The following is a 24,480-nucleotide window of genomic DNA, read 5'->3' on the forward strand; positions in this document are numbered from 1 at the left end:
GGCTATTAATATCAGCCCCCAGCTGTCTGCCTAGCCTTTGCTAGCTATTAAATTAGGGGGGACCCCACGTCATTTTTTTTGGGGGGTCCCCCATTTTAATAGCTAGTAAAGGCTATGTATTCAGCTGGGGGCTGATATTAGTAGCCTGGGAAGCTCCATGGGTATTACCCCCTTCCCAGGCTTCAAACATCTGCCCCAGCCGTCTGCTTAACCTCCGCTAGAGCCTAAAATTAAGGGGAACCCCACGCCAATTTTTTTAATAATAAATCCTTTATTTTAATACTAAATGACAAGTACAGTAACCAACACTATCACTGTACTTCATATATATGTGACTGACATGTTTCTATCTATCTAATCTATGTGTGAAGCTCTATTTTGTCTGTTATAAATTGTCGGGTACCGCTGCTGAATTGCCGGCCGGCTTTTTTAAAGAGACGGTGCATGAAAACACTATTATTTTTTTTGATAAATCCTTTACGCTAAATGACAAGTACAGTAAGCAACACTGTCACTGTACTTCGTATATATGTGGCTGACATGTTTCTATCTATCTAATCTATGTATGATGCTCTATTCTGTCTGTTATAAATTGTCGGGTACCGCTGCTGAATTGCCGGCCGGCTTTTTTAAAGAGACAGTGCATGAAAACACTATTATTTTTTTAAATAAATCCTTTACACTAAATGACAAGTACAGTAATCAACACTGTCACTGAACTTCTTATATATGTGACTGACATGTTTCTATCTATCTAATCTATGTGTGATTCTCTATTCCTTCTATTCTAAATTGTCGGGTACCGCTGCTGAATTGCCGGCCGGCTTTTTTAAAGAGACGGTGCATGAAAACACTATTATTTTTTTTAATAAATCCTTTACACTAAATGACAAGTACAGTAAGCAACACTGTCACTGTACTTATTATATATGTGACTGACATGTTTCTATCTATCTAATCTATGTGTGATTCTCTATTCTTTCTATTCTAAATTGTCGGGTACAGATGGTGAATTGCCGGCCGGCTTTTTTAAAGAGACGGTGCATGAAAACACTATTATTTTTTTTGATAAATCCTTTACGCTAAATGACAAGTACAGTAAGCAGCACTTTCACTGTACTTCGTATATATGTGGCTGACATGTTTATATCTATCTAATCTATGTGTGAAGCTCTATTCTTTCGGTTCTAAATTGTCGAGTACAGGTGTATGCCGCTGCTGAATTGCCGGCTTTTCATGTTTCACTGTTGGCACTGTTCCCATCGATTTGGGCAATCACTGTAATGCCACAACCACCATGGCTGTGGCATTACAGTGAGTGGCAGACAATCCCTGCATGATTGGTGCTCTAAATAGCGCCAGACATGCAGGACACGCTTTTGGTGCACGAACAGTTATCGAACATAACCTCGAACAGCCGAATTTTTTGCAAATCGTTCGGGTTCGTCGAACAACTCGAACACCGCCCAAAACAGCTCGAATTTGAGATTGGCGAACAGTTCTAGTCGAACACCGCTCATCTCTAGTAAAGACCCTGAACTACACCGCATCGTCTCTGAGTGGTTCCTGCTACCCCCATCATCCACGTCGGCTGCCCTGAGGCCATACCCCTCCCGTTGGGGGTTATACCATCCCCGCTGCACCATCCTTCCACCGGCCTCAGCGGTCTGCCCTGCAGCGGCAGCTCCATAGCTGCATTCAACGGGTGGCGTAGTCGTCCATCATCTACCGCTGATACAGCGCCACTTAGTCTGACTCCCTGGGCACGGACAGGATCACCGCCACGAGACTACAACCCTCAAGAGATCCGGCTCCGGGTAAGCTCCCGCGTGCGCAACGCAGCGCGACACAGGCCCAGGGGCGCGTCAGTTTGACAATACTAGAAAAAATTTTTATGAATTTTCTGTAATAATTGGCGAAACCCAAAAACCTCTGTATCGATTTCAAACCAATAGGCCTAGGCCATTCCTGTACAGCTTGAACTTTAACCGGGTCCATCTCAAAACCTTCGCTGGAGATAATGCAACCCAAAAAACTGATTCTCTGTACAGCGAACTCACATTTCTCCAGCTTAGCAAAAAGCGAATTGTCCATTAATAACTGTAATACCTCACGTACGCTCCGCCAATGAGACTCCAGATCCGGCGAATAAATCAAAATGTCATCCAAATACACAACCACATTTTTGCCGATCAAAGGTCTAAGGATGTCATTAATAAGATTCTGAAAAAAATGCAGGAGCATTAGTAAGACCAAAAGGCATAACCAGGTTCTCAAAATGACCCACAGGAGTGTTAAAAGCAGTCTTCCATTCATCACCCTCCTTCATGCGCAACAGATTGTATGCCCCCTTAAGGTAAATTTTAGTGAACCACTTGGCCCCCATTAACTGGTTAAACAGATCAGGAATCAATGGCAGTGGGTAAGGATTGCGTACAGTAATTTTGTTAATCTCACGAAAATCCAGACAAGGACGTAAACCGCCGTCCTTTTTTTTTTACAAAAAAAAATCCAACCGCCACAGGAGACTTAGAGGGCCTAATGTGACCGGCGGCCAAACTTGTCTGTATGTATTCCTCCAAAGCCTTCCTCTCAGGAATAGTAAGGTTAAATAAACGACTTTTAGGAAGAGTCGCTCCAGGGACAAATTCAATAGAACAATCATAGTCTCTATGGGGAGGCAAAACCTGCGATTCCTTCTCAGAAAAAACTCTCCAAAAATCCTGAATAGGAACAGGCAATTCTCCCCTATCCAAAGCTGCAATACGCCCGTTACAACACTTGTCATAACATTTATGGCTCCAGGATTTAATTTCACTGGTAGACCAATCCAGTACAGGATTGTGAAATTTTAACCAGGGCAATCCCAATATTACTGGATAAGGCAAGTTATTCAAAACTACCAAATCCAATTTCTCATGGTGAACACCATTAATAGTGAGAGGAAATTCACAGACCTTGAGAGTAATATTCTTCAAAGGGGAACCATCCACAGAAACCACAGCAATGGGGGATGATAAAGGTTCGGGTTTTAAATTGAGTCTTTCCAAGAATCCCCCATCAATTACATTCAGAGTAGACCCACAATCAACAAACACCCGAAATTCCATTAATTTTTCCTGAGCAATCGTGGAAGCAGCTAAAAATACACCCTTGGAATTTAAACAGGGAATACGGGCATGACTGACCATTTTTTTTTCTTTCTTCATACGAAGCTCACAGCCTTTAATCAAATGACCAGATTTTCCGCAATAGAAACACAAGCCTTCAGAAAATCGACGGTCTTTTTCTTGAGAGCGAGGTGCCACCGATCCAATCTCCATCGGTTCACCACTGTTAGTACACACATTCTCATAACCAGAAACTGACATAGCAGAGGATTTACTCTGATTAACCCTTGCACGCAGTCTCCTATCCACCCGTATAGCTAATTGCATAGCCTGTTGCAAATCTTCAGGTGTAGGATAAGCAATTAGCAGGTCATTAACCCTTTCATTGAGCCCAGCAAGAAATAGACTTTTCAGAGCAGAATCGTTCCACCCTGTTTGAGTAGACCATCGACGGAAATGAGTACAATATTTTTCCACATTACCTGATCCCTGTTTCAAACGTCTCAACTCAGTCTCAGCTGATGCGACACGGTCAGGATCATCATATAATAGTCCCAAAGCAGAAAAAAAACTATCCACTGATCTGAAGCATGTATCACTAGGTTTCAAAGAAAAGGCCCACTCCTGAGGCTCTTTGCGCAAAAGTGACATTATGAACCCTATGCGCTGGGATTCATCCCCAGAGGACTTGGGTCTCAAACGAAAATACAATAAGCAAGCATTTTTAAATGAAAAAAATTCTCGGTGCTCACCAAAAAATAAATCCGGCAAACATACCTTAGGCTCCAAGAAATGTGCTCCAGGACAGTTACTCACGTGCTGACGGAGCTCGGCCACCTCCAGAGAGAGTCCCTGCAGGTGTTTAGCCAAATCCTGAACCGACACCATGATGGAACAGAAAAATCTTTCCTTAGAGAATTTGCAGGCTGGACTTACTGTTATGTTCTGCTACCAGAGCTAAGGAAAGAGAGGAGATCTGTCCCTACGATAGAACTCAGCTGAATCCCTATGATGTAACAGGGAACCTGATCCTGCGATCAGACCTGCTAAAGTCCTAAGCTAGTCTGTACGGAGACCTATAGATATGGGGAAGGAATCCCTACAAGTAGTAAGGACTGGGAGGAAAATGGGACACCTCCTAACAGAAATAGTAGCAGACAGACGAACAAACAAAATATATAGAAAATAGAGGTCCGTAGACCAAGCAAACTAACAGAGTTAGATACAGAACACAGGCTAGCTAGAAAGTAGTTATACAATGAAGTCCAGCAAAGCCAGAAGGGCGGAGCAGGATTAAATAGGCCAACAAGGTCATGTGACCAGCAAAGGAAAAAACCTAAGAGCAAGGTTCTAACATGATGGCGTCATCGCCACTCACCATCTGGGTGGACTCCTCAAAGTTTGTCAACATGGTACAGATGTCAGACATCCAGGTCCACTCCTGAGGTCTTATGTGTGGAGTCTGACCTGAATATCGACGGCCTTGTTGCAGCTGGTACTCCACAACTGCTCTCTTCTGCTAACAAATCCTTTGCAACATGTGGAGGGTAGAGTTCCAACGTGTGGGGACATCACACACCAGTCGGTGTGACGAAAGCTGTAAACGCTGCTGCAACACAGCAAGGGCGGCGGAAGCTGTAGCCGACTTGTGAAAATGAGCTGACAGGCGGCGTACTTTGATGAGCAGATCTGGCAACTCGGGGTACGATTTAAGAAACCGCTGAATCACGAGGTTAAGCACATGAGCCAGGCATGGTACGTGTGTGACCTCGCCTCAGAGCCGCCACTAGGTTACGGCCATTGTCACACACGACCATGCCTAGATGTAGGTTCAGCTATCTCAGCCACAGATCTGCCTGCTCTTTCACAGCTGTCCACAACTCACAAGCAGTGTGAGTTTTCTCACCTAAGCTTATGAGTTTCAGCACAGCCTGTTGCCGCTTGGTGGAGGCAGTACTGCAGTGCTTCCAGCTTGTAACTGATGTGTTGATATCTGAGATGGAGGCTGAACATGAGGAGGAGGAGGATGATGCGCAGGAGCTGTACACTGTGGGGGCAACTCTGACTAACATAGGGCCCGCAATCCTAGGTGTGGGGAGGATGTGTTTCGCCCCAAGGTCCGACTGGGTCCCGGCTTCCACTATGTTTACCCAGTGTGACGTCAGGGAGATGTACCATCCCTGGCCACAAGCACTTGTCCACGTGTCCGTTGTCCGTTGTCGGGTGGACTCTCCCAGTAACTGCGTTGTTGAGGGCACGGCAGATGTTTTGGGACACGTGCTTGTGTAGTGCGGGGATGGCATACCGGGCAAAATAGTGTCGGCTGGGGACCGAGTACCGTGGGACGGCCACCGCCATAAGGTTGCGGAAGGATTCCGTCTCCACCAGCCTAAAAGGCAGCATTTCCAATGCAAGCAGTCGTGAAATGTGCGAATTTAGGACTGTGGCCTGTGGGGCGTTAGCTGTGAATTTCCGCTTTCGTTCAAAGGTCTGGGATATGGACAATTGAACGCTGCGGTGGGACGTGGACGTTGATGCTGTTTCTTGAGAAACTGCCATAACAAGTGAAGACTGAGAGGAGGGGGCATCTTTGCATGCAGTATGGACAGGGGATTGCCTTGCACACACAACAGGGGGTTCTATTGCACGCACAACAGCAGAAGAAGCAGTGTTGACACCCGCTGATGTGGCGCCCCTGAGGGTTCTGTCGCCACAGGGGTACTGCATCTCTTTAATGAGGTGTGGTATCTCCCCTTCAAGGTAAGGATGGTGCAGCTGTCAAGACCCCACCTCTGCATCCAACACTACACCTCTCCCACCTTATATGCATCAGGGTGCTGCCCCAGCCAGGATAAGAGGAGATGGGGGAACCAAAAGTAAGGGGGAACCTAGTAGTGGGTGAGGGTGGAGGACGCACATTTAGGTTACACCGCAAAATTCATATTTAATAAACAGCCATCTTGGGCTTATGGTCTTTCATTGTGATCTTCATCACTGAACGTGGCTTTCTGTGTGAACCTGCAGCTGAAGATACACGGTCCTCGTCCTCTAGCCTTGAGGCGAGGAGCGGGCTAGAGTTAACCGTTGTCTCTACCCGGTCAAGGTCCCTACCCAAGAAGGCCTGCAGGGGAGCAGAGGAGACAAGCTCCGCAGGCAAAAGGATCCCAGGGGGATGCAGACGGAGCGGTATACGCCACCTGTCCTCACTATTCTGACCTAGTCAGAGGGATTCCTGCTGCAAAAGGGGTACCGGCCCCCGATATCTGACTCTGTCACTTCAAGTCTTAGTCGGAGAAGCCCGGAGGCTCAGTGGATCCCACCGGGTAACGGACGGAGCAGAGTCGCCACCTGTACCCTTGTTCTGTGCATAATCCAGAGGGAGACCCGGCCTTAGTACACGCACCACATACGGACAGGAGAGGACCTAGTGGGAAAGTCTAGGAACACTCTGGTGCGGGGTCCTGACCAAAGCACCTGAACTACCCGGAGGTTGTCGGACCCCCGGCCCTGGTGGCCGCAGCGCGCCATGAGGAGCAGGGAGAAGCCTTGCAGCTGTGCATTCTACCGTGAGTAAAGCTTGGAAGACTACCCCTATGGCCTCCGGTTTCTTATTGCAACGCGGCACCGCACGACACCGCACCACATCTCCCACTACAACTCCCATCCTCCTGTTCTCTCTGCCCTGAGGCCCTGCTCCGCTTGTGGGGAGTAGTACCATCTTCTGTTGCCACTACATCCCGCCTCAGAGGACTGAATGCAACGCTGGTGGAGGATCACCAGAAACCACAGGTGGCGTAGTCAATACAACCACTCGATTAACACCAAACTCTGAAAAGCCCATTATACCTTTTAATGTGTGACGGCCCTAGGCACGGAATGGGTCCAGGCCACGACTGCAACCCCCCTCCCTCCAAACATCTGACCTGGCTCCGAGTACCCCCATCTCCCAGGGTGGGCTGTGAGCGTCACACAACTTGGCGTAGTCGGCAGGATTGCTTGCCCGCAGCAACGGAAGAAGATTGCCCATTGCTACCAGGTACTGCACACCTTTTACCTCAGACTGTCATTTTCCACTTAAAATGGCACCCGCCCAAGAAGAGCGGACGCCATAATGTGCAGAAAGGACAGCGTTCTAGCACCTCCTATTGTGGGCCTTGCTCCCCCATGGCGCCAAAAGAGCAGACCGCCCCTTCCATTAGAGACTGTCCGCGGGGTAGTGCCCGTCAAAACGGATGGGATGTCCGAAGGAGTGCCTGTCAGCCTACCATCATGGAGCCACCCCGAAAAGATGAGGGAATGAAGGAAACCACAAGGTGCGGCCATAACAGTCCGAGACTCACCATTCTCAGGAGCAGTCATGGACGCTGCTGAGGGAAGTCCACTGGAGCCTTTCGAGGTCGGTCCAAGTCCTACCACCGTGGGAGAAGAGGGAGGCATGTTCCTGACCCCAGGGGATGCTGAATTCCTTTGTAGGGAAACCCCGGACCTTGCCCGAAGGGTTGCTGAGGCCCAGCATGCGGCGTCCGCCGCGTAGCGGCAAGAGATGCTGCAAAAGATCCGGGCCTGCCGCCAAGGAGCAGCAACCCAGGAGGAAGAAGCAACAGATGTCGCGTGCAGCCCAGGATCGGGTAAGAGTGATACCCCCGTCCCGGCTGCTGTGCCCACCATGCCCCTCCTGGATCTGATGACGGAGTACCTGCTACCTGGTGCGGTAACTTGAGAGAAAGTCTTTGCCCCGGAGCTGGAAGCCTCCGCCATCACCGGAGGCCTGCATTGCCTCCCGCCTCTCATCTCGGAGGAACTTGTGCCTGCTGGGGAGTCTACCGACCCCAACCCGGGCTGGTCCGCACTTACTGAGGACCTGCAGCAACCCCTGCTGTCACCGCTACCTGCGCCTCCAGTTACCTGGCCGGCGGCGGAGGAGATAGCCTGGGGCAACCAGGGGGGGGGCCTGATGGGCTTCCCCCACTGGACCCGGGCTGAAGCGCGGAGGAGGAGCGAGCTGTGTAGGCAGCAAATCCTCCAGCTTAACAGGGAGCAACGGCAGAGGGAGATCCGCTGCGAGCGCCTGGAGGTGCGCGCCAAAGCCGCAAAATCCAAAGCCCGCCAGGAGGAGGCAGCCTGTCCAAGCCCCCGGGAGCAAGGGCAAGTTGTCCGCTTCCACCAGGAGGCAGGATGGGGCTTCATTAGGAGTCCCCAGTTCGAGCAAGACGTCTTTGTCAGCCGGCGGGACGTCGATCCGCGGCTGAAGAAGGGACACCCTGGCCGGAACCTCTTCCCGGGTGACCTGGTTTCGTACACCCGCCACCACGGGGTGCGGGGGTGATATGCCCTGGATGTGCATAAAGTGTCCAGGAGTGACGCCCCCTCACGCTTGACAGTGGAGGATCAGCCAGCCTCCGTCGGGAGGAATGAGCCTTTTCCCCGGTGGGGATCTTGGAGTGAGCGGCCCCGGCGGCTGTAACTGTTACAGTTGAATGTTTATGTTTGAAATGTTCTTTTCTTTTTTCCTCCCAGTTTAGAGAGACATTTGACCCTGCGGACTAGCAGTAGACAGACTCTTCTATTGTATATAGTTTATGCATCTATCTAGGTGCTCCCTATTGGTTTTATACAAAACCGCTTTACTACTTCTACCTCAGAACTCAGAAGAAAAACCTGTCTGGAGTGGCTCTCCTGGAGGTCCAACTCAGGATCTTCGTGCCCTGCAGCCACCCCAGGGCCTACGTTGAGGGTTTGGGACAGGTCCCGCTTGCTTCTGAACTGACTCTTTCTTACTGCACTTTAAATGGTCTGTCTATATGCATGATTTCTCTGTGATGTTTTTATATTTTTGTACTATTTAAAGTTTTTAATGTTCAAGAAAAAGTGCCCCCCATAATGGGAAGATTGTTATATTGTTATGCAAAAATTTAAAAAGTCTGTACCATGTTTTGCTCTCTTTGCAGCCCGCGGATATGCTGTGTTTCACCAGGAGGGAATGTGGCGCCCCTGAGGGTTCGGTCGCCACAGGGGTACTGCATCTCTTTAATGAGGTGTGGTATCTCCCTTTCGAGGTAAGGATGGTGCAGCTGTCAGGACCCCACCTCTGCATCCAACACTACACCTCTCCCACCTGAGGGGGGCTTATATGCACCAGGGTGCTGCCCCAGACGGAATAAGAGGAGATGGGGGAACCAAAACTAAGGGGAAACCTAGTAGTGGGTGAGGGTGGAGGACGCACATATAGGTTACACCACAAAATTCATATTTAATAAACAGCCATCTTGGGCTTATGGTCTTTGATTGTGATCTTCATCACTGAAAGTGGCTTTCTGTGTGAACCTGCAGCTGATAGAAGATACACGGTCCTCGTGCTCTGGCCTTGAGGCGAGGAGCGGACTAGAGTTAACGGTTGTCTCTACCCGGTCAAGGTCCCTACCCAAGAAGGCCTGGAGGGGAGCAGAGGAGACAAGCTCCGCAGGCAAAAGGATCCAAGGGGGATGCAGACGGAGCGGTATACGCCACCTGTCCTCACTATTCTGGCCGAGTCAGAGGGATTCCTGCTGCAAGAGGGGTACCGGCCCGATATCTGACTCTGTCACTTCAAGTCTTAGTCGGAGAAGCCCGGAGGCTCAATGGATCCCACCGGGTAACGGACGGAGCGGAGTCGCCACCCGTACCCTTGTTCTGTGCATAGTCCAGATGGAGACCCGGCCTTAGTACACGCACCACATATGGACAGGAGAGGACCTAGTGGGAAAGACTAGGAACACTCTGGTGCGGGGTCCTGACAAAAGCACCTGAACTACCCGGAGGTTGTCGGACCCCCGGCCCTGGTGGCCGCAGCGCGCCGTGAGGAGCAGGGAGAAGCCTTGCAGCTGTGCATTCTACCGTGAGTAAAGCTTGGAAGACTACCCCTATGGTCTCCGGTTTCTTATTGCAACGCGGCACCGCACGACACCTCACCACATCTCCCACTACAACTCCCATCCTCCTGTTCTCTCTGCCCTGAAGCCCTGCTCCGCCTTTGGGGAGTAGTACCATCTTCTGTTGCCACTACATCCCGCCTCAGAGGACTGAATGCAACGCTGGTGGAGGATCACCAGAAACCACAGGTGGCGTAGTCAATACAACCACTCGATTAACACCAAACTCCGAAAGCCAATTACACCTTTTAAAGTGTGACGGCCCTGGGCATGGAACGGGTCCAGGCCATGACTGCAACCCCCCCCCAAACATCTGACCCGGCTCCGAGTACCCCCATCTCCGAGGGTGGGCTGCGAGCGTCACACACTGACACTGGTCGTGGACCCTGGGGTTCGCCCCACAAAGTCGGGTGCTTTGCTGCCATGTGCCTGATCATGCTGGTGGTGGTCAGGCTGGTAATTTTGGCACCCCTGCTGATGCTGGCATGGCAGTTGGTACAAATGGCCTTTTTGGGGTTATCAGCAGAGTCTTTAAAAAAATTTCAGACTCTGGAAGACCTACTGGTTGTACTGGCAACGTCACTCGTGTTGGTGTTACGGTGAACGGTTGCCCAACTTCTGTCTGCGACCACCACACTGCTTCTTCCTGCCTGTTGGGGTACTCTGCCTCCCTCCCCCTGTGTGCTGCTGGCCTCCCTCTGCTTGTCCTCCTGCCACGTTGGGTCAGTTACTGGATCATCCACCACCTCCTCCTCTTCCACTTGCGCACCACGATCCTCCTCCTCGCTTCCTAGCAATTGTGTCTCGTCATCGGCCACCTCTTGTGACAAATTGCCAACGTCGACTTCCTGTGGCCGTGGCTGTTCAAATATTTGGGCATCGCTACATGGGATCTCCTCTTCCACCACTTCAAGTGGAGCAGGCGAGGGGCACAAATATGGAAATGGACCAGTGAACAGCTCTTCAGAGTGTCCAAGTGTGGGATCAGTTGTTGTCTGACGACACTCGGCATGGTGGGAGGAAGGACCATCAGGGTGAGGAGGAGTATGCGGTCGAGACTCACGGCTACTAAGAGTCGACCGTGTGGAAGACAGGCCGGAGGTGGTGGTGCCCAGGTAACTAGAAGTATTATCTGCTATCCAATTAATAACCTGTTCACACTGATCAGTTCGCAATACTGGTGTTGTTCTGTGCTACCCTACTAATTCGGTCAAGAAGTGGGAGCGAGAAGATGTGGCTGTTGGTTGTGGCATATTTTCACCTTGGCCACGGCCCCGTCCTCTGCACGCACCATCACCAGAATGTCCACTTCCACGTCCCTTGCCACGCGCCTTGCCCATTGTAAAGGAAGTAAAATAGCTTACACTATCAATGGAAAAAGGGTAATAAAAAGTAGATTAGAACCGTGGAAGAGGAAAACGACAGTTCTATTTCTCTGGCCTACACCTGACTCTTTTAAACAATCTGAACAATCAGGGAGAAAATATTACTGTTTTTCTTTACGGAAAAAATACCAAAAGCTGAATAATAGAGATTTCTTACCGTGGAACAGCAAAACCTCAGTTATAATTTACTGGTGTATACCAGACTTTTTAAAATATATATATTTGCGGCTGAACAGTGAGCGACACACTCAAACTGTTTTTTTTAGATACAAATGGCCCAAAAGTGGATAATACAAAGATGACCCGTAGAACTGCAAAACCACACTTGTATTTCTCGGGCCTACACCAGACTATTTTCAACAGATATATTTGTGTCTGAACAATCAGGAGACACTATTATTTATTTTTTACGTCAAAAATTGTGAAAAGCAGGATAACACAGAGATTTGACCCGTGGAACTGCAAAACCACACTTGTATTTCTCGGGCCTACACCAGACTATTTTCAACAGATATATTTGTGTCTGAACAATCAGGAGACACTATTATTTATTTTTTACGGCAAAAAATGCCAAAAGCAGGATAATACAGAGATTTGACCCGTGGAACTGCAAAACCACACTTGTATTTCTCGGGCCTACACCAGACTATTTTCAACAGATATATTTGTGTCTGAAAAATCAGGGAGACACTATTATTTTTTTTTTACCGCAAAAAATGCCAAAAACAGGATTATAATAGTTAGAATTTACTGGTGTATACCAGACTTTTTTAAATATATATATTTGCCGCTGAACAGTGAGCGACACACTCAAACTGTTTTTTTTAGATACAAATGGCCCATGGAACTGCAAAACCACACTTCTATTTCTCTGACCTACACCACACTATTTTCAACAGATATATTTGTGTCTGAAAAATCAGAGACACACTTTTTTTTTTTGGGGGGGGGGACACCAAAAGGTTAATAAGATGGGTATTTGTACAGTGTGAAGGAGGAAAAAAAAAGAGGATTTAGATAAAAAAAAAAGGATTTTTCCTGGCCCCCGAGACCTGGAGCTAAGTCCAGCAATTTCAGCAACAGGAGCACACAGGATTGTAATGCAGCATTTGCTGGTATAACCACTGCGTTTCCTATACAGCCTGCCTGCCTGCCTGATATCTGGGATGCATATTAGTCCTGAGAAGGACTGTTTGTTTGATCGGGCAGCCTTTACAGACCCTACACTAACTAGTACGCAGGATATATCTCTCCCTAAATCAGCAGCGCCGTCCCTACACTGTCTGATCCGGAGCGACTGTGTCCAAGATGGCGGCGCCCGGTTTTAAATACTTGAGGTGACGCTGTTCATTGGCTCTGTAAAGAGCGCCAAACATGCAGGTCGGAGACCCGAGCTCCCGTCCGAGTAACCCGGAAATGCTCGGTGCTCGCCGAACTTCCCGAGTAGCGTGATGCTCGGGCGAGTACCGAGCAGTGTCGAGCATGCTCGCTCAACACTAGTCATAAGTATTCAGACCCTTTGCTCAGTATTGAATAGAAACACCCTTTTGAGCTAGTACAGCCATGAGTCTTCTTGGGAATGATGCAACAAGTTTTTCATACCTGTATTTGGAGATCCTCTGCCATTTTTCCTTGCAGATCCTCTCCAATTCCATCAGGTTGGATGGTGAACAGTGGTGGACAGCCATTTTCAGGTCTCTCCAGAGATGCTCAATTGGGTTTAGGTCAGGACCCTGGCTGGACCAATCAAGAATGGTCACAGAGTTGTTCTGAAGCCACTTCTTTGTAATTTTAGCTGTGTGCATAGGGTCATTGTCTTGTTAGAAGGTGAACCTTTGGCCAAGTCTGAGGTCCAGAGCACTCTGGAAGAGGTTTTCATCCAGGATATTTCTGCACTTGGACGCATTCGTGTTTCCTTCAATTGCAACCATTCATCCTGTCCCTGCAGCTGAAAAACACCCCCATAGCATGATGCTGCCACCACCATGTTTCACTGTTGGGATTGTATTGGGCAGGTGATGAGCAGTGCCTAGTTTTCTCCACACATACCGCTTAGAATTATCACCAAAAAGTTCTATCTTCATCTCATCAGACCAGAGAATTTTATTTCTCATAGTCTGGGAGTCCTTCATGTGTTTTTGAGCAAACGCTATGCAGGCTTTCATATGTCTTGCACTGAGGAGAGGCTTCCATGGGGCCACTCTGCCATAAAAGCCTGACTGGTGGAGAGATGCAGTGATAGTTGATTTTGTGGAACTTTCTCCCATCTCCCTACTGCATCTTTGGAGCTCAGCCACAGTGATCTTGGGGTTCTTCTTTACCTCTCTCACCAAGGCTATTCTCCCACGATTGCTCAGTTTGGCTGGACAGCCAGGTCTAGGAAGACTTCTGGTGGTCCCAAACTTCTTCCATTTAAGGATTATGGAGGCCACTGTTCTCTTAGCAGCTTTCAGTACTGAAGAAATTCTTTTATAACTTTGGCCAGATCTGTGCCTTGCCACAATTCTGTCTCTGAGCTCCTTGGGCAGTTCCTTTGAGCTCATGATTTTCATTTGTTCTGACATGCACTGTGAGCTGTGAGGTCTCATGTAGACAGGTGTGTGCCTTTCCAAATCAAGTCCTATCAGTTTAATTAAACACAGCTGGACTCCAATGAAGGAGTAGAACCATCTCAAGGAGGATCACAAGGAAATGGACAGCATGTGACGTAAATATGAGTGTCAGAGCAAAGGGTCTGAATACTTATGATCATGTGATATTTCAGTTTTTCTTTTTTAATAAATTAGCAAAAATGTTCTCATTTCTGTTTTTTTTCAGTCAAGATAGGGTACAGAGTGTACTTTAATTAGAAAAAAAGTGAACTTTTTAGAATTTACCAAAAGGCTGCAATGAAACAAAGAGTGAAAAATTTAAAGGGGTCTGAATTCTTTCCGTACCCACTGTATATCAGCACTGGATTTCTCAATTATCAATAACTGAAACAGATTTCATACCATCCCTTTTTTAGTACTTTTTTTGCATAAATACATTTCTCAGTAGTTGTTTTTAATAAAGTTTGGCATATCTTCAATGATTTTCCAGAATACAATTCACTCTGACACAGAGGCGGACACAACGGAAAAGAAATATGGTTCATTTGCAGTGCAATAGTTTCTCACAATGCACCCTTTTATATGTATTTGACAGAATCTGCTTGCCGCTTTGGTTGTGGAAGTGGGCATCCTTACCTCTTGGGCCCCTGTGGAGCTGCCCAAGAGGTAAGGTATGTCTGCTCATGTTCTGACTCACTTTCACTTGGTACACCTAATATTATCCTGTAGAGGAGCACATCTTAAACAAAATCAATTCTTTAATGATTCTCCGAAAACACAATAAAACTTTTGTTTTTGTTTAAAGCAAACCTGTCAGTAGGATTTTGCTAAGTATACTACGGGCATTGTCATGTTGGGGCTGCTGCACTGATTAATATGATACCTGTGGTGAAGAAATCTGTCTTGTGGTTCTTGTGTAATCAGTGTTTGCAGTTTTGAGTTAATGATATGCCCGTGCTCCGGGGTGGGATTGTAGGCAGGATAGAGACAGCCAGACAGAGAGACAGGTAGGGGCGGCCTGTGTGCAGGTCTTTTCTTGCTGACCTGGTCTAGAGCACATCTACTCACAAAAACTCATCCCATAACATAGCAGATTAACCCCTTCAGCATATAACATAGTGAAGGAAAGTTTCTGGGTTTCACATCATAGACATTAGCAAACTTAGTGACACATATCTCCCCTCACACACATCGCCAATGACCCTGTCACAACCAATTTATACTTACCTTTACTCCATATCTATCTGTGATTCATTTTGATCCGTTTATTATTACACTTTGTACCATTGGGGCTCCCACAGGTGCTCACCTACCAAATTTTAATCTTTGTCTGTATCGCTGGATTTTTTCTATGTTCTGTTTTTATCAATTGTATTTAATAAAATGTAGTATATTTTAACTGTTGGCATGATTTATTTGGTCCTGGCACAAATCTCTTCTTTTTTGTTTTTTAAGTTTTGCAGTGCCTTTTTGGGAAACTTACAATTCCCAGGATTGCAAGCTTTGGTAGCTGAAAAAAAACAATTTCATCAGTTGCAATTGTTTTTCTAGCTTAAAAAAGATGCTAGTCCAGCTGTGAAATGCGTTTTGGAAATAAAAAACATTCAATTCATCTTGATCCTAAAAATTCTTCATTACAGAAACGCAGCCTGATATTGTGTTATCGCGTCCAAATGGGTCAACTTCTGTCAACTTCTCCAATTTTTACTTCAACCCCCTCCCCCACTAGATTAAAAACTATGATTTTTTAAAATGTCACAATTTATAAATGTGACTTAGACCTATTTTATAATGTAACCATGCCGACTTTCACACCCACATTTGAAACCTAGTTAAAATAGTATAAAATAGTTAAAAATGGCAAATTTTGCACAAATAAGATGTGCACCAAAGTGTGCAACTTTTTAAAATTTGCATATAGGCTGTAATAAATCCCCCCCTGATGTTTATGCTTGCTTTACTTTTATGTTGTTATACTAGCATCATATTGCTCAATTGACAGTGACTGAAACTTATTTCCTAACATCCCCTTATTAATTCTTGTTTTTATAAATATGAGTTCCCAAGAAAAATTATTCACTGACTCACTGTCATCTGATATGTTACCTCCACACTTACAGATAAACACCAATAAATCATTTGGGCCCAGTCAAGGATCAACAACACCAATATAAGTAAAGCAAAGATTAACTACATGGCCTAGGTTAAAAATTGCCAAAACTTTATTGAAACATATAAAGGACAAAAATGCACAAGGTAAAAACAAAAAGACACACTGCAGATAACAGATAGGTGGAGCACCTGGACCTATACAATGTATGGAGAGTTACAAAAATATTTTACACACAGCTCCAGCAGAAAGATGTACAACGTCAAGTATATGATAGACCTTTACATATAAAAATAAACAACGTTGAATACATATATGGTGGGTGCTTGGACCTCAGACGTACGCTCCCTGGTAAATATAGTATCTCCTTATGTTTACATTGGGTAGTTTTAATATGGATTTTTCTTGTGCAATATATGCAGCTCCACAAGGACATTATTAAATATTTATTTACCTGTATTAACCTATTGGTGGTGCTACTCTATTTATATTTATTCTCTACATGTGGTGAACCATATATGTATTCAACGTTGTTTATTTTTATATGTAAAGGTCTATCATATACTTGACGTTGTACATCTTCCTGCTGGAGCTGTGTGAAAAATATTTTTGTAACTCTCCATACATGGTATAGGTCCAGGTGCTCCACCTATCTGTTATCTGCAGTGTGTCTTTTTGTTCTTAGCTTGTGCATTTTTGTCCTTTATATGTTTCAATAAAGTTTTGGCAATTTTTAACTTACTATAATAGAGCAAATCTTTAAAAATGTATATTTTCCATAGACTTTTCAAAAAGGGGGCCTGATTACTTGGGAACTGTGAACCAGGCGAATTGATTCTAATATTCACTTAAGTAATTTACCCTGATTAAAATAACTTTCAGAAATTTTAATCTACTGTTAAGAGATGAGCAAATTTAATAAAATTCTAATCCACCATCTTCGTCGAATTTTTCACAAAATTCAATTGACTTGCAGCAAATTGATTTCCTGAGAATTCGCAAGAGCAAAGCCTTCAATTGCCCTAAAGATATGTGCTTAATATTCTAAAAATCTCATAGGACTGTATTGAACACGTTTCAAGCTTTTTAAAGCAAACACAGCCTTAGTAATGTCCTCACCATATGGGCAGCTATGGGTAAGCTGATATGGTAGCAGTTTTTCACTACTGTCCTGTCATACATTATCTGTAATGTTTATAAAGAGTCTTAATGCTTTCTCTTCCTGTATATATTGCTAAGTTGTGACATCCTCTTACTATCCAGATTCACTACAAAATGTCTGGTGCATTATCTGTTTCTGCTTTTATGCAAGCTATGATAGTCCCTCTCCATTAGTAATGCTATACTGTGTGATGTAATAGCTGCACGATATTTTGGCTAAGTCTGCGGGGTAATGATTCAATTCATGTGAATCTTCTCTGTCTCATGCAGCAGTCTGCTTTCTGTAAAATGGCAGTGGACATTTTTTTGACAATTCACACAAATTGGATCACAAATTGTTTGAATTCACTGGGTCCATCGAACTTCCTAAAGCTCAACACATCTAATCGATTCTCTCAACTCTAGTATTGTTTCATATAATAGATATTCAAATTGGATCTGTTAATATTTACTTGTTGAAAATTAGAGGATTTATCCCATCTGGTCAACCCAATCTGAAAATAAAGAAAAATCAACCTCTCACCATCAGTTTGGCCATTAGGTTTAGGACTGGTGTGACATTCTCTCATGAAGGCCTCTTCATGGTGTTGTCCATGTGGTCTTCAGACCGATTTACGGCTATCTTTGCGTTGAAGACAAATAAAGATATAATCACTGAAAAGGATGGACCTCCATTCCAGCCTCCATTGCTGTCTTGCACGGCACCTTAGTAGCCTTTGAAATCTGTTGCATGAGGTCAATAGAACACCATATTATCACAGGACTATTACAAGTTTATAGCAGTTTTCCCTTGTCCAACATGGCCACTGCTCTGTCAGTTGCTCAATGAGCATCTACTGACCAGGTTACTGAGATGAGTCATAAGACAGAGTTAGTGATGTAATGGCTCCCCAAGCTTTGTTAGTGATGTAATGTTTCCCCCACTTGGTTCACGCCCATCTCTGTCAGTGTCTATTGGTCATTTTTTCCCTCAGTTTAGCCACATGCCTGAATGTTCAGACTTCTCTTTTCACATTATAAGGTGTCTGTTTACTGGTGATTAACAGATGCTCAAACCATATGTTTTATGTCCTCTAGGTCTTTGATGAGCATTCTTAAAGTGTATTTTCTTTTCACAAGTGTTAACTTGATTACATTACTTAACCTATGGTTATACACTGCTCAAAAAAATAAAGGGAACACTCAAATAACACAACTTAGATCTGAATGAATCAAATATTCTCATTGAATACTTTGTTCTGTACAAAGTTGAATGTGCTGACAACAAAATCACAAAATCATCAATGGAAATCAAATTTATTAACCAATGGAGGCCTGGATTTGGAATTATCCCCAAAATTAAAGTGAAAAAACACACTACAGGCTGATCCAACTTTGATGTAATTGACGCACCCCCTGGGCCGTGGGGTACTCGGTGCCGGGCCGTTCGTGGCTATGGGAGATGTCACAGTGGTGGTGACCCAGTCCGTGACCCAGGGCGGTCAATCAAAAGGGGTTTATTTACAGGGGATTTATAGTTTTTATATAAAGTTCGTGATGCCACCTGTGGTATGCAGCTATGTGGAGCCGCCGCTGCGGTGCAGATCCTCTGGAGCTGTTGTTGATGCAGCAGAGTTGGTTTAGCTCTCCACAGTTAGAGCTTATTCTCAGGGCAGTGTAGATGTTGTAGATGTTGCTGGGCGTTGTAGTGCAGTGTAGTGCAGGTGATGATGGCGCAGCAGTAATTCACAGAGACAGTGGGGTGCAGTCTTCAGAGTTTACTCACAGTTGATAAGTTCCTCAGGTTGCACTGTACAGATTACAGCCTCCCACGTCGCATTGCGTTCACCAGGCAGGGGTTCAGCAATCCCTCAGGTAATTCAAGAGCGCTTAACGGGACCCCTTTCTGTGTGCCTTTCTCAGTCGTCTTCCTGCGCTGGCTCTCACCCTCCTGCCCTGCGCCTCACAATCAGTATCCCAATCCCGTAGCCTCGGGTCTTGTCGGGTGACCTGAAGTCCCCTGGACCCTCTGTGGCCACCTTTTCAGCGATGTAATTGTGGCTGTGGCAACTGCACCCTAAAAGTACAGAAGCCCCCGGTTTCTAGCTGAGCCTTGTAGTTCTCCACTAGTTTAGGGGCCGGCCCCCTCTGCAGCTTGATCCTTCCAAACCTGGTAGATTCGGGCGTACAGATGGTCTCCAGCACTGCCCGTACCCCTAGGGTCCCCTCGTTCCTCCTGGAGCCTTCTCTCCTGCTCCTCTCCCCTTCTCAGTCTTGGGCCTCTCACTAGGCCCTCCTCCTGAGCAGAGCTCCTGCTGAGCTCCTGCTCCACACACTCTCCTCCTCTGACTGACCTGACTTCCCAAGATGGTTCCCTCTTTTATATCACTTCCTTTACTGTGCTTCCCAGAACTACGTCCTCCACCTACACCCACTACATGGTTCCACCCTTCAGCTAGGGACCAGGGACTGTGCTCTCCCTTAGGAGCAATCTCGCTCTGCCCCCACTGAAGTGGAATGTGTTGGATGCAGGTGTTAGGGTCCCAGGTAGCACTCTATCCTTACCTGAGAGTGAGATACCACACCTCTGGGTGATATGCAGTACCTCTGTGGCGACTGAACCCGCAGGGGCACCACATAATGTCCTTAAAACAAGTTAAAATGAGGTTCAGTATTGTGTGTGGCCTCCACGTGCCTGTATGACCTCCCTACAATGCCTGGGCATGCTCCTGATGAAATTGTGGATGGTCTCCTGTGGGATCTCCTCCCAGACCTGGACTAAGGCATCCGCCAACTCCTGGACAGTCTGTGGTGCAATGTGACATTGCTGGATGGAGCGAGACATGATGTCCCAGATGTGCACAATCAGATTCAGGTCTGGGAAACGGGCGAGCCAGTCCATAGCTTCAATGCCTTAATCTTGCAGGAACTGCTGACACACTCCAGCCACATGAGGTCTGGCATTTTCCTGCATTAGGAGGAACCCAGGGCCAACTGCACCAGCATATGGTCTCACAAGGGGTCTGAGGATCTCATCTTGGTACCTAATGGCAGTCAGGCTACCTCTGGCGAGCACATGGAGGGCTGTGCGGCCCTCCAAATAAATGCCACCCCACACCATTACTGACCCACTGCCAAACCGGTCACGCTGAAGGATGTTGCAGGTAGCAGATCGCTCACCACAGCATCTCCAGAGTCTGTAACGTCTGTCACATGTGCTCGGTGTGAACCTGCTTTCATCTGTGAAGAGCACAGAGCTCCAGGGGCGACTTTGCCAATCCTGGTGCTCTGTGGCAAATGCCAAGCGTCCTGCACGGTGTTGGGCTGTGAGCACAACCCCCATCTGTGGACGTCAGGCCCTCATACCACCCTTATGGAGTCGGTCTCTAACTGCTTGTGCAGACACATGCACATTTGTGGCCTCCTGGAGGACATTTTGCAGGGCTCTGGAAGTGTTCCTCCTTGCACAAAGGCGGAGGTAGCGGTCCTGCTGCTGGGTTGTTGCCCTCCTATGGCCCCCTCCATGTCTCCTGATGTACTAGCCTGTCTCCTGGTAGCGCCTCCAGCCTCTGGACACTATGCTGACAGACACAGCAAACCTTCTTGCCACAGCTCGCATTGATGTGCCATCCTGGATGAGCTGCACTAGCTGAGCAACTTCTGTGGGTTGTAGAGTCCGTCTCATGCTACCACGAGTGTGAAAGCACAACCAACATTCTAAAGTGACCAAAAGATCAGCCAGAAAGCATTGCTACTGAGATGTGGTCTGTGGTCCCCTCCTGCAGAACCACTGCTTTATTGAGTGTGTCTTGATAATTGCCAATAATTTCCATCTATTGTCTATTTCATTTCACAACATGTGAAATTGATTGTCAATCAGTGTTGCTTCCTAAGTGGACAATTTGATTTCACAGAAGTTTATTTACTTGGAGTTATATTCTGTTGTTTAAGTGTTCCCTTTATTTTTTTGAGCAGTGTAAATTATTCATGAACTTATTGCAGGATTAAATAGTATTATATGTATATGCATTATTGCATTTTAAATATTGTATTATCATATGATATAATTATGTCTGAATTGATTTGACTTATTTATTAGTGATGAGCGAGCATGCTCGCTACTGCTCTGTGCTCGCCCGAGCATCTCACTGGGTGATTGGCCGGCCGCACAGCGTCATCAGGTTTATATCAGACCTGGCACCGCCATGCTCGTCACAGTCACTCTGGATCAGACAGTGTAGGGAGAGGTGCTGCTGTGTCAGGGAGAGATTTGATCGTGTATTAGGTAGTGCAGGGAGAAAAACCGTACATTACACATATCAGTCTTAACAAACAGTCCTTCTGAGGACTAATCCATCTGCAGAGATATCAGGCAGGCAGGGTGTATAGGCAGGCAGGCAGTGTATATAGCAGACTGCAGTGCATATAGCACAAGAGGCTCCATTCCAATTCTGCCTTCTGCTGCTATTTGATATTTCTATACAAAGGCCCTGGTCTCTGGGGCCAGGAATACTTTTCTTTGGATTTTAATCCTCATTATTTGCTTAAAAAGCAATCCAGAGAACACCATTTTTTCTGCGCCATTTGCTTGTTGGCACTGCAGAATACAGCCAGGTCCTTTCCATATTACGGCGCTAGAAATCCAGCTATTTAAAACTGTGTTTTCTCCGTCAAACGGATCACATATACGTTGTCAGAAAATACTGCCATTTCTGGCCTCCATTAAAAATTTCCTTTAGTGTGTCATTGAAGCAATTCCCCGCAGTTTGCTGTTCAAACTACTTACCTACAGGCCAGGTATTTAAAACTCTGTTTTCTCCATCACACGGATCATATATACGTTGTCAGAAAATACTGCCATTTCTGGCCTCCATTAAAAATTTCCTTTAGTGTGTCAGTGAAGCAATTCACACCGGTTTGCTGTTCAAACTACTTACCTACAGGCCAGGTATTTAAAACTCTGTTTTCTCTGTCACACGGATCACATATACGTTGTCAGAAAATACTGCCATTTCTGGCCTACATTAAAAATTTCCTTTAATGTGTCAGTGAAGCAATTAACCGCAGTTTGCTGTTCAAACTACTTACCTACAGGCCAGGTATTTAAAACTCTGTTTTATCTATCACACGGATCACATATAAGTTCTCTCCAAACTCAGTCATTTGTAGTGAGCGTGGAAGATACTGTCTTCCATTTAAAATGGGCAAGGCACGTGGCAAGGGACGGGGTACTGGACGTGATGGTAATGGTGCATGCAGAGGCCGAGGACAAGGCCATGGGCAAGCCAAAATTGTGCGACAACAAACACCCACATCTTCTCGCCTGACCTTCCTGTCCCAATTTCTAGGGGACCGCAGCACTCCACTATTGAATCCAGAGCAGTGTGAAGAGGTTGTTGGTTGGATAGCGGATAATGCTTCCAGTCAATTAGCCACCACCACCACCACCCTGTATTCCACACGGTCAAGTCTCAGTAGCTGTTGCTCACCCTGATCCTCCTTCCTCCCACCATGCCGAGTACCCAGAGACAACTGATCCCACACTTGGACACTCTGAAGAGCTGTTCACTTTTCCATTTATAGATTCGGGCCTCTCACCCGGTCCACTTGAAGCGGGGCAAGAGGAGATTGCGTGTAACGATGCCCAAATATTTGAGCAGCCACGGTCACACGAAGGTGACAGTGGGAAAGTGTCACAAGAGGTGGACGATGATGAGACACAATTGCCAGAAAGTCAGGAGGAGGACCAGGGTGCGGAAGTGGAAGACGAGGTGGTGGATGATATAGTAACTGACCCAACCTGGCAGGAGGACATGCAGAGCAAGGACAGTAGCACACAGGGGGAAGGAGGAAGAAAAGAAGCAGTGTGGTCGCTGCAGACAGAAGGCAGGCAACCGTTCCCAGTAACACCAACACGAAGGAAGTTGCCAGTACAACTGATAGGTCTTCCCGAGTCTGGTTGTTTTTTAAAGACTCTGCCGATAACCCCAAAAAGGCCATTTGCAGTACCTGCCAGGCCAGCATCAGCAGGGGTGGCAAAACGACCAGCCTGACCACCACCAGCATGATCAGGCACATGGCAGCAAAGCACCCAATTTTGTGGGCCAAACCCCAGGGTCCAGGAACAGTGTCTGTGGGTGGCACCATTGCTTCTTCCGCTGTTGTGCATGCAAGCCAATCCCTTATCCATGGTGCATGCGAAGACGCATCCTGCCCTGCACCTGTCTTTGCACACTCTCAATGAGCAGCATCAGGAAGCACGTCCATGTCCTTGTCCCAGCGCAGCGTTCAGTTGTCTATACCCCAGTCCTTGGAACGCAAGCGCAAATATGCAGCCAACTCCCCACAGGCCACACTACTAAATTCTCACATTTCACGACTGCTTGCGCTCGAAATTTTGCCTTTTAGGCTCATGAAGACGGTACTCGGTTCCCAGCCACCACTATTTCTCCCGGTGTGCTGTCCCCGCATTACACAAGCACGTGTCCCAAAACATTAGCCGTGCTCTCAACAACGCAGTTAACGGTAAAGTCCACCTAACCACGGACTCGTCGACAAGTGCTTGTTGGCAGGGACGGTACATCTCGCTGACGGCACACTGGGTTAACATAGTGGAAGCCGGGATCCAGTCGGACCTTGGGGCGGAACACGTCCTCCCGACGCCAAGCATTGCGGGCCCTAGGTCAATCAGGGTTGCCCCCACCGTCTACAGCTCCTGCACCTCATCCTCCTCAGCCTCCACCTCCTTTTCAGCCTCCATCTCCGAAATGATCACATCAGTCACAAGCTGGAAGCACTGCAGCGCTGCCTCGGCCAAGCGACAACAGGCTGTGCTGAAGCTAATATGCTTAGGTGAAAAACCGCACAATGCTGAAGAGTTGTGGACTGCTCTGAAAGAGCAGGCAGATCTGTGGCTCAATCTGCTGAACCTACAGCCAGGCATGGTCGTGTCTGACAATGGCCGGAACCTGGTGGTGGCTCTGAGGCGAGGCGAGCTCACACACGTTCCATGCCTGGCCCATGTGCTTAACCTTGTGGTTCAGCGGTTTCTCAAATCCTACCCAGAGCTTCCGGATCTGCTTGTTAAAGTTCGCCGCCTGTGTGCCCATTTTAGAAAGTCAGCTACAGCTTCCGCCACCCTTGCAGTGTTTCAACAGCTTTTGCAGCTTCCGGCTCACAGACTGGTGTGTGATGTCCCCACGCGTTGGAACTCTACACTGCAGATGTTGAGAAGGA

This window comes from Phyllobates terribilis, unplaced genomic scaffold (assembly GCF_046119375.1).
Source record: "Phyllobates terribilis strain yellow unplaced genomic scaffold, ASM4611937v1 Scaffold_11__3_contigs__length_659146591, whole genome shotgun sequence".
Taxonomy (NCBI): domain Eukaryota; kingdom Metazoa; phylum Chordata; class Amphibia; order Anura; family Dendrobatidae; genus Phyllobates; species Phyllobates terribilis.